A 17,048-nucleotide genomic window follows, 5' to 3' on the forward strand; every position below is an offset into this window, starting at 1 on the left:
ATGCAATCAATTTAATTTTCTAATTTCTATACCTTGAGTTGTGGATAAAGAGCTGATTTTGAGAAATGTGTGTGTGTGTGTGTGTGTGTGTGTGTGTGCGCGTGTGTGTGCACGTGCACCCATGTATATTAAGTCTAGAGCTGGAAGAAGACTGGGCATGTTTTGTGCTTGAAATATGCTGGATTCTACAGGCCAAAGTAAAAGTTTGAGTCATTGCAGCACTATTCACAATAGCCAACATGTGGAAGCCACCCTGAATGTCCATTGACAGATAATGGATAAAGGAAATGTGGTATATACACACAATGGAATATTCTTCAGTGTTTTAAAAAGGAGGAAATTTTTATGATATGCAAAACGTGTATAAACCTTGAGAACATTATGCTAAGTGAAAGAAACCAGGCACAGAAGGACAAATATTACATTATTCCAGTTGTATATGGTGTCAAACTCATAGAAGCAAAGAATATAGTGGTTGCCAAGGGCTAGGGAGAAGGAGAAATGGGGAATTTGTAATCAGCACGTATTAAATTTCAGTTATGCAAAATAAGTAAGTTCTAGAGATCTGATGTGCAACATTGTACTTATAGCTAACAATACTGTATTGTACATTTAACAATCTGTCAAGGGTGCAGATTTCATATTAATCGCTCTTACTAAAATAAGAATTTGAATTTGAATCTGAGTATAATGGGACTGGAGGGCTTTAATCCAAAGTGTGACATGATCTGATTTAGATTTTTAGAAGGTCACTATGGCTGCTGTGTATAATATTCTTTAGAGGGCAACAGTGGGAGCAGGATGATCGGTTAGGATACACTCAACAAAATTCCAATAAGACCTGACAGAGTTGCCAGGAACTTGGGTCTTATCAATGGAGACACTATGAAGCAGATGGATACATGTCCTCAAAGATGACCAGAAATATTTAGGCAAATTGTAGTAAAGAAAAGCAGCATCTCTTTCTACCAGGAATAGATTATTTAACTTTTTTTTGTACTTGAGGCATAATTGACATCTAACATTACATTAGTTTCAGGTGTACAACATAATGATTTGATATTTGTATATATTGTGAAATGATCACTGCAGTAAGTATAATTAACATCCATCACTATTCATGGTTAAAGGCTTTTTTCTTCTGATAAGAACTTTTAAGATTTACTCTTTTAGCAATTTTCAAATATGAAATACAGTATTATTAATTGTACTTGCCATGCTGTACATCATATCTCCTAGACTTATTTATTTTATAACTGAAAGTTTGTAGCTTTTGACTCCTTTCACCCATTTCACTCACACCCTCCCACCCTGACTCTGGCAATTACCAATCTGTTCCCCATATCCATGAGGGTTGTTGTTTTTTTTTTATATTCCACATATAAGTGAGGTCATACAGTATTTATCTTTCTCTGCCTGACTTATTTCACTTAGCATAATGTCCTCAAGACCCACCCATGTTGTTGTAAATGACAAGATTTCATTCTTTTGTATGACTGAATAATATTCCATTGTGTCTATATACACCACATTTTCTTAACCCATTCATCCATCTATGGACACTTGGATTGTTTCCATATCTTGGCTATTGTAAATAACGCTGCAATGACCATGGGAGTGCAGATATCTTTTTGAGTTTGTGTTTTTGTTTTATTCAAATAAATACCCAGAAATGGAACTGCTGGATCATATGGTAGTACTATTTTTAATTTTTTGAGGAATCTCCATACTGGTTTCCATTTGGTTGCACCAATTTACATTCCCACCAACAATGCACAAGGGGTCCCTTTCTCCACATCTTCACCAACCCTTGTTATTTTCATGTCTTTTTGATAATAGTCAAGGAATAGATTATTTTAAATTCATATGTAAGTAAATAAATAATTTTCTTCTTAAACATTCAGTGATTTCTCAAGTTCTAAGGATATAAGCATGTACATTTTGATTCATGACAAGAAACATGGTCCTAAGTAATCAAAATGGCATTCCAGGCATCTAAAAATAAACCCAATGATATAACGTGACAGACGCTGTTGTGCTCAGCTATACCCAGTTCTCTGCTTGAGCACATGGGAGAAAACCATGTCCTAGTCACTTCAGTTACTCAGGTCATGTGATTGATTCTAGCCAATGAAATATGAAAGAAACTGAAGTGAATTACTTTCAAGCTGAACATGCAAATGTAGTGTTCAACCTTTAATTTCTCTCTTTTTCTGATGGAGAGCCTTGGATGGCATGCATTAAGATATCAGAATTATCACAGCATGGAAGGATCTGGAACCCTCAAAGTCTTTGCATATGACTGAAAAATAAACAATATTGTTTTAAGCTACTGTGGCATAGCCAAGCGTTAATTATCTTGACTAATACATATAGTCAGAAAAAAGTAAACATTAATTTTCAAGAGTAAAAATGTGCACTAGAATCATTTCAACAATATTTGTTTTGTGCCTACTGTGAAATAGAACTTCCGTATACATAAAGACATGCTCACAACAAACCTTGAGTTGGGTATTACTAACCTCATTTTTTTTTATAGATGGGAAAACTGTGATTTAGAGAAGTATCGACCGACTCATATTTATACAAGTGGCCAGAAACCAGCTTTCAAAGCTACATCCACTATCTTCACTTAATCCACTTAGCTTGTTGTGAGAAAGAAAAAAAATTAAAGATTCTATCTATCCTTTATTACTTTTAAGATTTTTCAGACAGGTAATTTGGTATCCAATTTCTTTCATATGAGAGACTCTGAATTAATATGTTGCTGGTTTTGATAATCCTTTATCTGAGAATTCAGATCACCTTTTGCAGGAGTATTTTCATTTAATAGCTTATTTTATCTGCCAATATTTTTCTAGGCTTAAGAATTTTCATCATTTTTCTTGCAGAAGTTATGAAGCCAGGCTTTTTTGCCTTACCACATCATGTTCATCTCGTGCTATTCCAATATTTTGTGACTCTATCTCTCCAAATTGCATCATTCAGCATCTTCCAGCATAACAGTACATAGCATAGAACTGCAGGATTTTTCCCTCTGATTTTTCAGCACTCTTTATGCATCTCATGAAGCAGACAGTAGGGCTAAACACTGCCTTTAAAAGAAAACAAGCTTCAATGAGATAAAATTGACATACAACAAGATACACATTTAAGTGCACAATTTGGTAAATTTTGACATACGTATATACCCTTGAAACCATCATCATAATGAAAAAAACATTTTATGGGGTAGGGGAGGAAACTGGGGATATATTGGCTAAAGGTTCAAGGTTTCAGTTATGCAAGATGAGTAGTAAATTTTGGAGATCTAATATACAGCAATGTGACTGTAGTTAGCAATATATTTGAGATTTGCATACTTGAGATTTGCTAAGCAGGTACACCTTAAGTATTCTTAGCACACACACACACACACACACACACACACACACACAAATGGAAAGAAATGGTAACTGTGTGAAATGATGGATATGCCAATCATCTTGATTATGGTGATTATTTCGTAATGTACATGTGTATCAAAACACCAAGTTGTACACCTTAAATAAACAAATAAGCAGAAAGAACAAAGATCTCTGAAAAAATTCCTTGTGTCTCTTTGTAATTTCTCTATCCCAGCTGCTTCCCAATAGTCAACCAAAACCACATCTGTTTTCTATCACTATAAATTCATTTTCATTTTCTAGAGTTTTCTATAAATGGAATCATAAAGTATATATATATATATTTTCCTTCATTTAGCATAATTAATTTCATATTAATTCATGCTATTATCTATATCAATAACTAATTTCTTTTATTGCCAACTGGTATTCCATTTTATGGACATACCGTAATTTGTTTAACCATTTATCTGTTCACTGATATTTGGGTTATTTCCAGCTTTTGGCTACTAGAAATAAAACTTGTATCAATACACATGTAAATATTTGTACAGACATAGCTTTTCTTTCTCTTAAGTAGATATATAGTGTAAAATGGCTAGATTATATGGTAGGTATATGTTTAACTTTTTAAGAAGCTGCCAAGCTGTTTTCCAAAGTGTTTGTATCATTTCACATTTCCAAGAGTAGTGTATGAGAGTTCCAGTTCCTCCAAATTCTCACCAACACGTGGTGTGGTCTCTCATTCTAAGTTTAGCCATTTTAATAAATGTGCAGTGATATATCTCATGAGAGTTTTATTTCCCCAATGCTAATGATGTTTAACATTTTTATGTGCTTATTTGCCCTCTGTATATCTTTGGTGAAATGTCTGCTGAAATCTTCTCCCCATTTTTAATTGTGTCCTTTGTTTTATTATCATTGCATTTCAGAGTTTTTTGTGTCATCTAGATATATATGTACTTTGCAAAAGATTATTTTCCAGTCTGGGTCTTGTTGTTTCATTTTCTACAGTATCTTTTGAAGAGAAGTTTTAAATTTGATGAAGCCCTATTAATTCATTTGTTTCTTTTATGGATTGTACTTTTTTGGTGTTGTATCTTAGAAATATTTACCTAACTCATGATCACAGAGATTGTCTTTGAAAAGTTTTAGAGCTTTAGATTTTAAATTTAGGTCTATGATCCTTTTTCAGTTATAAATATGACATTTTAATGTTTAAAATTATCAACCATTCAAAGGCACAATTTTTGAAAATTTCACAGATATTATGAGAGCCGTCTTAGGTCAGATGTCCCAAAAAACAGATGATGATTTGTGTGTAGCAGGATTATTGGGAAGTACTCTCAGAAACAATACCTGTGTGTAAGTGAAAACAGAGGGTGTGGCAAAAAAATAAAAAAGAAATTAAACTGCAGCACAGTTCCCATAAAGGTTTTAACAAATCCCATAGAGAGTGATGGTCCTTTAGATTTGTCTCCAGTTGAGGAAAAGAGGTGGGGATTTTGCACACATTACCTGACATTGAAGGAGGGCTGTCCTTTGGAAAGGGTGTAAGCTTGGATAAGACAAGGATAATTTATGAGCAGGGACTCAGCTATGAGACCTCAACAGTCAATACCACCAGGGACTAGGGAATGACTCCTTGGACCTGAGGAGGGGATATCTGGGGAGAAAATGTATTACAAAATCTAGTACAATGTCAAATTCTTTTGTCCTCAATATGAAAGTGAACAAAGTGAACCAAGTAGCTTCAGTAGGTTGCCTAGAGTTACTCTTGCTTGTGATAGAGATGAGGGCAGAACCCATTTTTGAAAAGTTTGCTAAGAGGAAATGTATTATATTGAGAGAGACCTTCACATTAGTATGATGAAAATCCATCAAGGTAAGTCTTAAAAATTACTCTTCACTCCTAAAACAGTGATTTATGCTTGACAGAAGAAATGTATTTAAATTTTGAAGTGAAAACTGTGCTACTGAAAATTATTAGCCTGTGCATCTTAGTGAGAAAATATGCATTCGGAGTTTTTAAGAGAATCTTTATTCAGGCCAAATTGAATGAGTTTGATGAAAGACTCTCAGGCTGACAATGATGGTTTCTAGCAGGAAGAAATCAGTGAGATAGAAAAATTTAAAGAATGGCTAACTTAGTCCAGTTAATTCAAGATTGGATGGAGAAACAAATCCTGTTAAATGCTGACGGTTGAACTTTACAGACCCAATAAGCTACCTTCTCAGAGTTGATTTCAAAACTGGAAATAATAATTGTGTGTTTATCTAAGCTGAACAAATGTTAGTGTTGAATTTACTGTTATTAATTTGGCTATAAGAAATGGTCCTTATTTTCTGGTTTTAAAAATGATTTAAAAGTTAAATTTTCCCTATATAATTACTATTTGTGTTAAAACCTCAGAGACTCATTCTCAAAATTTTAAGTAAGATTAACTTGTGGTACTTTAAAAAAAAATAGGCATTTTTTTAGTTCTCCTCTATCCCCAGTCCCCCAGCTTGTGAAGTGGGACCCAGGAATATACATTTTAAAAATAATTATTTCCTGAAATTTCTGAGGAAGGCAATTATAAATGAAGAAATACTGTGAAAAAAAATTGTTCTCAGAACTGCAAGCTAATCATTAACTGCAAATAACCATCATCTGCTTAGAGTTGAAATTAATAAATCTTAGCACTTAGGTAAAACACTTAGCTTGAATCTTAAAAGTTTACTTTAGAATTACCTCAACTGTCAATCACAACAATCACCAAATTTAGTGTTTTAGTTGTGACAGCATAAAATTAACATTTTTTAAAAGAGAAGTTCTTTCCTTGAAAACATAATTCTTTCTGTGTGTGTGTATATATATATGTATATATAAATTACCACCTCGTCCCAACTCAGGTATTTTATTCCTTCAGCTTCATTCCCAGACTATGACTCAAGTTGGAGGAAATTTCACAGTAAGATCTCTATTTTCAGAGCATTAAAAGTGATCTTATTCTTCCCTCTTCAATGCTGATTCTTCAGCTCCCTGCTGATGGTAATATTGAGATCCTCTAGACTCCAGGTTACTGGACTGATTAGTAAGAAGAAAACTGGAAAACTAAAAAGAAGGGTTTCTACCAACAGAATCAAATTTGAATGACTGAGAAACTGTGCTCTGATTCTATACAATTCTCCTCTGTTCGCAGCTAGGAGCATTACTACTCACTGTGTAAAGTTGAAAGCAGTCAAGTGTGTGACAAAATCCCACTCTTGAGCCCTAGCAAGGACTTTTTCGTACTTAAATCAAAGTTGTTTTCATAATACTTCATCCCTCTTTTATGGAGGGGAGAGAGTGTTGAACAGCAAATGTAACATTTGATAAAACATATTAGCATTGTTTGAAGTTTATTTGTTAGAAGTCAATGATGTATGCATATTTTAGTATTTAGCAAGTGCACAGAATGACCTGTCAGAGTTGTTAATGAAAATAATGTAATGATGAAAATGATACAAGTGACCAGATACACAGAGAGAGCAAATAAAATTATGCAAATGTATTCCAATAAAAGGAAACATTAAAGAGCCTACTTGAGATGTGAACACTACTGAGCAGTATTTTTAACTGAAGTAGAATAATATCATATGACAGTGTCAAGTTAAAAATAAGTCATTCTCTCTCTATATATAATGTGATATGAAGGAGGGTTGCTTTCATCATATAGAATGGGAAATGAGATATTTCCTTCTAAAGGCTAAAACCCATAAAATTAATTAACAAAGGGTCCAGCTGCATGTAAGAGAAATTGCTGCTGATGTTGGTTAAGTTTTTTAAAGAGAGATATTGAATAATTAGTTTCCTGTTTATTTAAAAATAAGAACATAACTATCTACCACTGATGTAATAAAAACATACTTGAATTTTTCTCAAGATGTAAATGATGTTAAATAGCCTACCTTATTTAATTTGTTTCATGTGCAGTTGGAGATAATCAGAGATGACCCATATATAACAGAAAAAGGAGTGCTTCAATCCAAGTTGCAAAAAAATGGTTATAGAAAAGTCTGGTGTTGAGATAAGGACAAGTATCTATGTATATGTGCATATATATATATATATATATATACATGTATATATATGTATATATATATATATACACGTGTGTGTGTGTGTGTGTGTGTGTGTGTGTATATACACATAGATACATTGTGGCATTGCAGGAAATTGTCCACAATAACTCTGTTAAGATATAGTAAAGAAAAAAGATAGCAACTTATAAAAACTATGTTTGACAAAATAAAAGTAATATTAATTTGAGTTATAGGAGTGTCTTTCTACTTCAGGGTTATTACTATATACCACAGTAACATCATACATGTGTATGGGTGTGTGTGTGTGTGTGTGTGTGTGTGTAATATTAATTCTGTAAATTTTATGGATTTTTAAAATTAGAGTGCAAATATTAAAGTATCCATCTATTTTCAATGTTCATATTTAAGTCCTAATGGTTAACTACTCATGTAATGTCATTAGCTGCTATCAACTTGAAAATAGTGATTTTTGTGCTTCTTTTGTTTCTTGTCACCAGGTGAATAAGAAAGAGTGAAAAAAGAAAGGAAAAAAGAGTTGGAAGTTAATGGGTAAGCAGGACAGGAAAAATAAAGAGAAAACAAAGATGTTCTAGTTCCTCTGACAGAATGAGTAGGGCATAAAACACAGTGAGTCCCATTGTAACAATGGAAAACATCAGACAAGGGACAAAAATCATAGTTAAAAAAAACTATCATAGAATTTAGCTTCTGTAAATATGGAGTAGCAGTGACTGGATTTACCTTCCTATCTGAAATGAAAAAAAATTATACAAATTATATGAAATGATGATATTCATGATAAAGGACATGGGTCAAAGGAGGATAGTGATGCAAATAAACAGAAACAAATGACGTGAATTCAATAATTGTGCCAACTTGCTGTCTTGAGAGAGTTTCTGGGTTGAGTCCCAGGGAAAGTGAAGTCAGGTGGAATATATAAGATTCTCTGAGTTAAGGAGAGCTGAGAATTCAGGGCTGCCAAGTTGGCTAGAGTTTGCAGGACAGAGTATGGAAGAGGAGAGAGCTGCACAGAGAGTGAAGTATAGCACGGTGCAGATTCACCACTCCTTGAATATTCAGCATAGTATCAATCAGTGCCTATTTATGAGGAAACCAGCCATGGTTGGGGAAAAGGGTATCAGAGGATTGGAGGATGCTCAATGTTCAGCATTCACATAGAGCTGGAAATGATGTCACCAGTTTAGAAGCCTTTCAATTCATGGAGCACTGAGTAGATTATTCAGGAAGTTCTTGCCTCAGTAGTGGGAAAGATTAAAGTTCATTGGGACCCACTGTAAATTACTCAAACATAGAATAAAGAGAAAATCTTAAATGCAGTTAAAGACAACATGCTACATACAGAGAAACAAAGATAGGGAGGATAGCAGATTTCTCATCATAAATTATGCCATCAAGAAGACAATGGAACAACATTCTGAAGAACGAAAAGAAAAAAATCCTGTCAATTTAGAACACTATACTCAAATCTTTCAAAAACGAAAGTGAAATTAAGATCTTTTCAGACATATAAAAATTAAAAGAATGAATCACCAACAGAATTTCATTATAAGAAATGTTAAGGAAAATCTTTTAGGAAGAAAGAAAATGACATTAGATGGAAATATGGATTTACTGAAATGAATAAAGAACATCAAAAATGGTAACTTACAGGCATTTATCCCAAGAAAGCAATTAAAGATGTCAAAACAGATTGATATGTAAGGAGCATCACCACAACATCATATTTTTTAAATTTTTTAAAAAAGGAAGACATGAATAAAATAACCTAAATTTCTAATAATAGATTAATTAAATAAATTAGGAAACAATCATACAGAAGAATGTCCATTTCCATTAAAGATTTTTGGGGAAGTATATTTAATGTTACAAAAAAATGTTCAGATTTATAAATGAAAAAGTTTATGAAGTAATTCTATAGTATGATTCAAATTCTTTTAAGTTACAAATGTAAATTTATATACAGTCAAAAAATTTCTAATTCATGATGTGTTTTATTGCATTTCAGTTATCTAAATCTATTTTTACAAAATATATTGGGACATATATTTATGATAATTAGAGAGACCTTCTATGCCCTGGAGCCCATAAAGTTATTCAAATTAATCAACCAACAAGGAGTCCAGGAAGCCTAGCTAACCCCGCTCCACATGTCATATATCAAGCGTCCCCCCCTTCCCCTACAGCTCCAGTTTGCTGTTATTCTGTCCCTGAGCACAACCCCCTGTGTGCTCCTCCCTGGTAGCCTTCTCTCATTTTGGAATAGAGCAAAACATTCAGTCTTTTACCTATCCAAATGTCATTATGTCATGTCCCACCATCAAAAGAAACTTTAAATATTATAAAGCAGACATATTACAATTACAGTAAATATTTTTCATGTCTTTCTAGATCTACTTTTTACCTTTGTTCACTTTGCTGAGTACCTAGGACACTGACTAATATGGACAACATCAAAGGAGTCTCTTGCTTTCTGGCTTCTAGTTGAAGTCAGCCAATGGCACATACTGCAAAAGACTAGGTTTGAAGTGATTGAAGCCTGGGTCCTTGTGGCCGTTTCCCTGCAGGGCTGTTGCAGGTTGGTAGTATTCTTCCACCAAAGGGTCTTTTTGGGTAACTCTGTACACTACCATTTCCACTCCTCCCATTTTTAAGCTATATGTGATAACAGCTCTTTGCTATTGTTAACTGTGGGATATGGTATTATCCCTAACTGATTCCTTTAAATCTTCCTCATTTCTTTGGAAAAACTCCAGTTATTAAAAAAAAATCTTCATGTACCTTTTTTTAATCCACCATTTTTTTTCTTCTAAGAGTCTGACTGATACAATGATGCAGTAGTTATATAATTTAAATGTGTATTAAAATGGTTGAATATTTTTGTAATACTTGGCAAATAGAATTCCAACTATTCTAAATTAAGTTTTCTTAAGCTGTTTTTCTTGTTATTCTAAGGTTTCCATTGTTAATAAGTGTTGTTTTTTAAATGGGGAATTTATTTTGGACATGTGTTGCAGACTTTGAGTCTGGAGTTCTCTCTTGTCCAGCAAGACATAAATATAAGAGAGGCTTTCATAAATATGAGAGAGGCTAATGTCTGGGCGAAGACAAGAACCCTGAGTAAGGGTACTTGCTCTGTATTTATTAGGATCAGAAGGCTTACAAACGTGATGGACGTGCAGAAAGAGACAATGAAACAGTCATCATTAACTTAAGAGTGTGAGAGAAAGGGAGTTTCGAAGATATGCAGGTTAGGGGTTTGGGGCAACGCAAAACAAAATCCTGACACCACGCAGATGGCTGTTTACAGGTGCCCTGTCTGGTTATCTTAAATTGCCTAGGGGATGAGACAGAGCATGCTACCTCAGGGTCAATAAGTCACCTTTCTTTTGCTAATTAGCCAGGCAATTTCACCCTACTGCGGTGGTCTTGTTTACCTGTTTACCGATTTACCTATTCTGGATGCTTTCATCCTGTGGAAGCAGCTCTATGCTTTTGTTCTATGCAGGGGGTGCTTTTTCCCTGTTTACCTATTCTCACAAGCTTTCCACTCTTAGCCTTGTTAATCTATTGGTGCAAGCTCAGAGAATTCCTAAACTTATTCCCCACAGAGATATACCTATTAATATTTTATAAAAGGCTGTTACTTACCACACCTAACAAAGAATTTACACAAAAGGGCTCCAATTAATTTTCTGATGTCAGGTACACGTAATTCCTCCATCTTTGGCTTATTTTTGTACGTTTGCTGGAGTATAGTTGTTTTAAAAGGACCTAAAGTTTTCTCTCTATTAAAATACAGAAACATAATAGCTGCCACTTATGATAGGGTCTAAGTTTAGAATGATGATATTAAATACATTTTCTCTGCATAATCCACCCAACAACAAAATAAGGTAACAACATCTCATTTTACAAATAGGACTCTATTTAAAAATAGATAAATGGTACAAATTCTCCAGTGATTAAGTAGTGAAAAATAGATTGAAATCTATTTCTGTTTTATTCTAAAGCCTATGCTATAGGTTTCAACTTTAAGAAAAGTCCTTTGAATTTCCTTTCTGAATGTGAAATTGACTCTATTTCAAATATTCAAGTTCTTTGTAGATTTCTATCATTTCTAAGCCCATTCCTTTTTACCAATTTCTTTCTTTATTAAAAAGAAGAAAAAGAATACTGCACTTAATAGAAAAAATAAGCCACAAAACAATGGAATGTTTGGAACAACTGATGATTATTAATAAATTAGTTCCCCAAAACTTATCGCATAGCCTTCATTCTTTAGATAATTTAGTTCAAATGAAACTACCTATGATAAACAGCTGTTTTAGTTTGTGATACTCATTAATAGCTAACATTAGAAGCAGAAAAATTATGACAAGAAATATTTTAAAACACTAGTCTCAAACCAAATTTGTTAAAATTTATAATAGTCAATATATCAAAATCAGGAAATGCAAAATTTTTTGCAGGTTATTCTGTTGAGGCAGTTGCTAAGACTCTGAAGGAGTTAAATGTCAGACAAGAGTCTATCTAGTCATAGACTATTTAAGGTCCATAAATATTTTGACTTACTTCCCTATCCTTTTGTCATCTTGCAATCGCCTGACTACTATGAATGGAAAAGAGCCAATGATCAAATTCACAACTATAGTTCTTACAGAAACCAGTTGTTGATCTATTTTGCTCCCGAAATGAAGTCCCAACTTAAGCTCCTCACCTACTACACCGGATATAACTACCTCAGAAAATGTGTTTTTTCCCTCTTTCATTAAAGTTTATATTTAATCAGTCTTAGCCTGACATGCTCTTACCTATTTATGTCTACTTTATGGATCCTTCTTTTCTACTACATGTTAAATAGAAGCCTACAATGTATCCCATTTCCAACACTCCTAATTAATTAACTTCCAGTTGACCTTCTCACTAGGCAGATAAATTCAGTCTCCTCAATGACCTGAATAAAGCATGTAGTCATTCTAATTCAATATTTCCTGAATTAGGGTGCTTTTGTCTTCAACAAAATTTGATGTAAGAGCAGTTCATGTCTAGAAGTAGTGCTGTGGTCACCATACACATATTGTATAATATTTTTTTGGATTCAGTAACAAAGTTTAGTATTTTTACCAGCTTTATTGAACAGATGGAATAAGCTGTTTGAAGATTGGCTGTCGATTTTGATTTCTAAATTTCACCAAGTCCCATATTTCCAGTCAAGTTTTTAATAAGCTTAATTTGAAAATTGCCAAATCTGAAAAACCTCATTGTTGATCATGTGATGTCATAACTGCTAGATTTAGAAGAACAATCAAATTTAGAGCAATCTATGATTGATCATTTTATTAAATTGGAGTGTAGGTTCCATTAGAATTTTCCCAGATTGTATTCAGAGCTAGAAATATGCCAAGAAAGGGTAGAACTCATGCTTTCCACATGCTTTCCACATGTTAGGAAAAACCTACATATACAGTGTTTTCTTTATTTATTCATTCAAGATTCTATTATATGCCTGGCTTTTTCCCCCCAAAATATTTATTATATACCCAAATATTTAGGTGCATGAAGTGTATGTCATTTTTTTTTCTTGCAGAAAATTCACTTGGAAATTTAGGTCCTGAAATATCAGAATGTGACAAAGATTTGATGGGTAAAGGTAATATCAATATTACCATGTTGGTACACTTTTCACCTTTCTAATTACATTAATCTAGAATACCCCATTCTCCTTACTCTATTCTTACCTTACTTAAAACAAGAAACAAACCCAAGGATTTGGGGGAAGATAATAAGGTAATACACTGAAGTTGCTTAAACTGGATCTCTTCACTTGGGCTTCTTCTAAAACCAGACTCACATCTACTGTAAGAGAGTTATGTTTCCATATCATGAGATAATTAGGGAATTTTATACCATCAGGAAATATTACTTAGTCACATTAAAAATTATCAGACATGTTTTTGAAATAATTTTGAAAGCTCCAGTGATATAAACCAAATAGTATTTCATTGTGCTGAAATACTGAGAAAAATGGAGAAACAAAAACTTATTATCTAAGGAAGTTATTTATTAAAATATACTACTTAACACTAACCCTGTATTGGCTCCAATTCCAGAAGAATTGGACATAGAATATGAAAGCATTTTTCTTAACCCTCCTGGAGTGGAGGCAAGACCTTCATCATGTTCCTTTAAAGCATGCCTGTGAAGATACTGTTTTACAGAATATTTTCTCATAATCATTTTTATTTGCATATAATTTTAGTTGTTTAAATGAAACCAGCAACTCTTTCATTTTAAAATGTACAACTCTGCAGCTCAAGCTGGAAAGAATCTCTAGTAGCCATCCTTGGTTCACTTATGTGAAGTTATATGTAGTAAAGATGATGCACTCCTAGTCATATACTCCTCAGTAAACCTCTTTGCAACTAAACTAAACTGAGTATTAAATGAATGATATTAGAGTCAGTCCATATTCTGGGACTGGGAAGACGCACTTCAGCAGTATCTTGCAAACTAATTTTATTGAGTATACATTCGTCACAGTTCAGGTGATATTACCTACTTATTTTTCTAACTTTGCCCCTTTTCAACAGGCCCACTTGCCTGGGCCCCCCTGTCCAAACCTTTGCCTGGAACCCTCCAAAGTCCTGAGTGGCATTTCTGTGCCAGGCCCACCCCTTGTGTTCTGCTTTGTGACTTGTGGCTTCAGTCGTAGTGGTTGGGACCACTGTGCAAGGCCCAGGTGGGCTGGTTTTATTCCCACCTTTATTGAGGTATAATTAAGAAATAACATTGCATAAGTTTAAATGTACAATATGATAATCTGGTATACACAAATATTGTACATACATACAATATGTTTATTTCACGATATCACCAAATTAGGTAAATTAGCATATCTATCATCTTATATAGGTACCATTTTGTATATGCAGCAGGAGGGGGCTGTCAAACTTGGGAGGGACGGCGGTCACATATGCTGCAGGAGCTAAGGGCAGAGGGTAGGGTTGGGTGCTGTGCACAAGGGGAAGATTGTGTCTTTCAGAAGCTTTCTGCCAAATGGGGCAGGAATTATCCCAAAGAGTGTGTGGGTAGAGTGGAGTGGAGAGGACTGCATAGACTCGAGTTCTGGGGCTGAGCATGGGCTGCAGGAAGACCAAGAATAAAGTGGAAGAAAGGCAATTACAATAATATAATTCATAACGTAGCATCTGAGTCAAAAGGTCTTCTTGTATTTGAGGAAGTATTTGTACTAAGAGAACTAGTAGTAGCAATGGTGACTGGCTATTATTGAACATTAGTGCCTCAAATATAACTAACACAACCTGTTGATTAAGACTAAAATTTATTTCTTGCTGCTAGAAAGAACACCAGTTCTACCAAGCATTAGAAGTGTCTTGGAGTAAGGAAAGCATATTAGTTTGCTAGGGTAACAAAGTACCACAAACTGGGAGGCTTAACCAACAGAAATGTATTGTCTCATAGTTCTGGAAGTCAGAAGTCCTACGTCAAGGTGTCTGCAGGGTTAGTTCCTTCTGACGGGTATGGTGAAGAATCTGTTCCATTCCTCTCCACTAGTTTCTGCTGGTTTTCTGGCAATCTTTGGAGTTCCTTGGTTGTAGACCTATCCCCCTGATCTCTGCTTTCATGTTCACATGGCATTCTCCTTGTGCGTATCTGTTTCTAAATTTCCTCTTTTAATAAGGTCACCCATCATCTTGGAGGAGAACCTACCCTAATGACCTTATTTTAACTTGGTTACCCTTTGTAAAGACACCATCTCCACATAGAGTTAAATTCTGAGCTACTAGGTTATTTATATGAATGAAGTCATTTATATGACTTCAGCATATAAATTTGGGTGGCAGGGGACACACATTTTAACCCGTATCAAAAAGCAATGCCAAAATTAATTTAGAATTTGGAGGTTTCACTTAAAGTGAGTATTTCAAAGCAGAGGACTAGATCAGAATTGGGTAGGGACATGATACATCAGTCCAGGATTGTAAGAAAAATCAAAACAAGGATCTTGAGGTGTCACTGTTAATGCTCTCCATTGAAAAGTTGGTGGGTCTTTCAGGAACTTCCTGTAAAAACAATCAAACCCTTTGGTTGTGCAAGAGACTCCAGGAAAAATAACACAATACTAATGAAGACAGTGGAGTACCCAAGTCTTCTTATTGGAGGTACTTGTGGAACAATAGTTTCAGTCCTCAGGTTCAATACAGGAGTAGATTGTTTCACTTATTCTGAAGACTAAACTTTTAGGGAAACAACCACCTCAGCACAAAGGGATTTTTTTTTTTACTACTTAGCTTGGGAAAATGCTTGCATAGCAGATCTGATTAAAAATAATTCATTTAATTATAGAAAAGGATTAGGTCAATTTTACTCCTTAAGGATTAATAGAAATCCATTAGTGAAGGCACAATCCAAAAATTCAAGAAACGTGTTTTACTTCTACAGATTACTGTTTCTGAATGATTAATCGGGGTTTCCAGCTGTGTTTGTTAATTCTCATTAGCCAAAATCTTTGAATTGCAGCTGTTGTCATATGCTAAACTCTGAAACAAACTACTTTATTGCATCACTTTCTGATTGATCAAATTTGTGTCTTTTTTTTTTTCTGCTCAAATAATCAAATGGGAATGGGAGATCTGAATGTCCAGTGCTGGCCTTAAAGCCACACTTCCCAAAATGTGTTCCATTGGTATAGTTAGTTTCAGTATTTAAAAAAACCCAAAAAAAAACCAAACAAACAAAAACACATCCTCAGTGACTCTTCACAGTCTATAGCTTTATTCTGTGGAACACTAGCATCATTGGTGATATTAACATGTAGCTTATAAAATATATTGAAAGGTCGGGACACCTGGGTGGCTCAGTCAGTCAGTTAAGTGTCAGACTTAGGCTCAGGTCATGATTTCATCACTCCTGGGTTCGAGCCCCGCATCGAGCTCTGTGCTGGCAGCTTAGAGCCTGGAACCTGCTTCAGATTCTGTGCCTCTCTCTCTGCTCCTCCCCTGCTCATGCTCTATCTCTCTCTCAAAAATAAACATTAAAAAAATTTTTAATAAAATATGCTGAAAGGTCAGGTAAATTTAGAGAAAATTAGATAAAAGAAAATGAGGCAAATTTCTTGACTGCAAGATATCTTAGACCTTTGAATACGTTAATGAGCTGCTGTGAACCTTTAAAGCAGAATATACAAGGTCATCTCTTAAAACTTTCCCTCCTTCCTCTCCCTCCCTGTGTTTTTAATGGAACATCCTATGGGCTGGATTCAAGAGAACGAACATTGGTGAACACTTTCACTTTTCTATCCTGTTTTGCACTTAAATATGTAATTCCTCATATTCTCCTTCCCATTAAGGAAATTCACATCATTTGTAGAATAGACTCACTAGTATTCTGAAAGGGCACCAAGCACACCTCTTCAATACCAAAAAGAAGAATCCAAGATTTCTGACCAGTCACGTACATCCTTTCAAATGTCCACTGATATAATATTCATTGCTTATTGTCCTTGTATTTCTCATTTTCTGATTGCACTTGAGACTCAAATTTATAAGGACT

The 17,048-nt window shown here is 34.3% G+C and overlaps 1 pseudogene; it reads right to left on the bottom strand.

Moving 5' to 3' along the window:
- The window catches only part of LOC106967474 (uncharacterized protein C3orf38 homolog), a 51,381-nt pseudogene extending 36,247 nt beyond the window's left edge, over window positions 1-15,134 (bottom strand).
- Window positions 15,135-17,048: the final 1,914 nt, after the last annotated feature.

This window comes from Acinonyx jubatus, chromosome B1, assembly GCF_027475565.1.
Source record: "Acinonyx jubatus isolate Ajub_Pintada_27869175 chromosome B1, VMU_Ajub_asm_v1.0, whole genome shotgun sequence".
Classification (NCBI taxonomy): Eukaryota; Metazoa; Chordata; class Mammalia; order Carnivora; family Felidae; genus Acinonyx; species Acinonyx jubatus.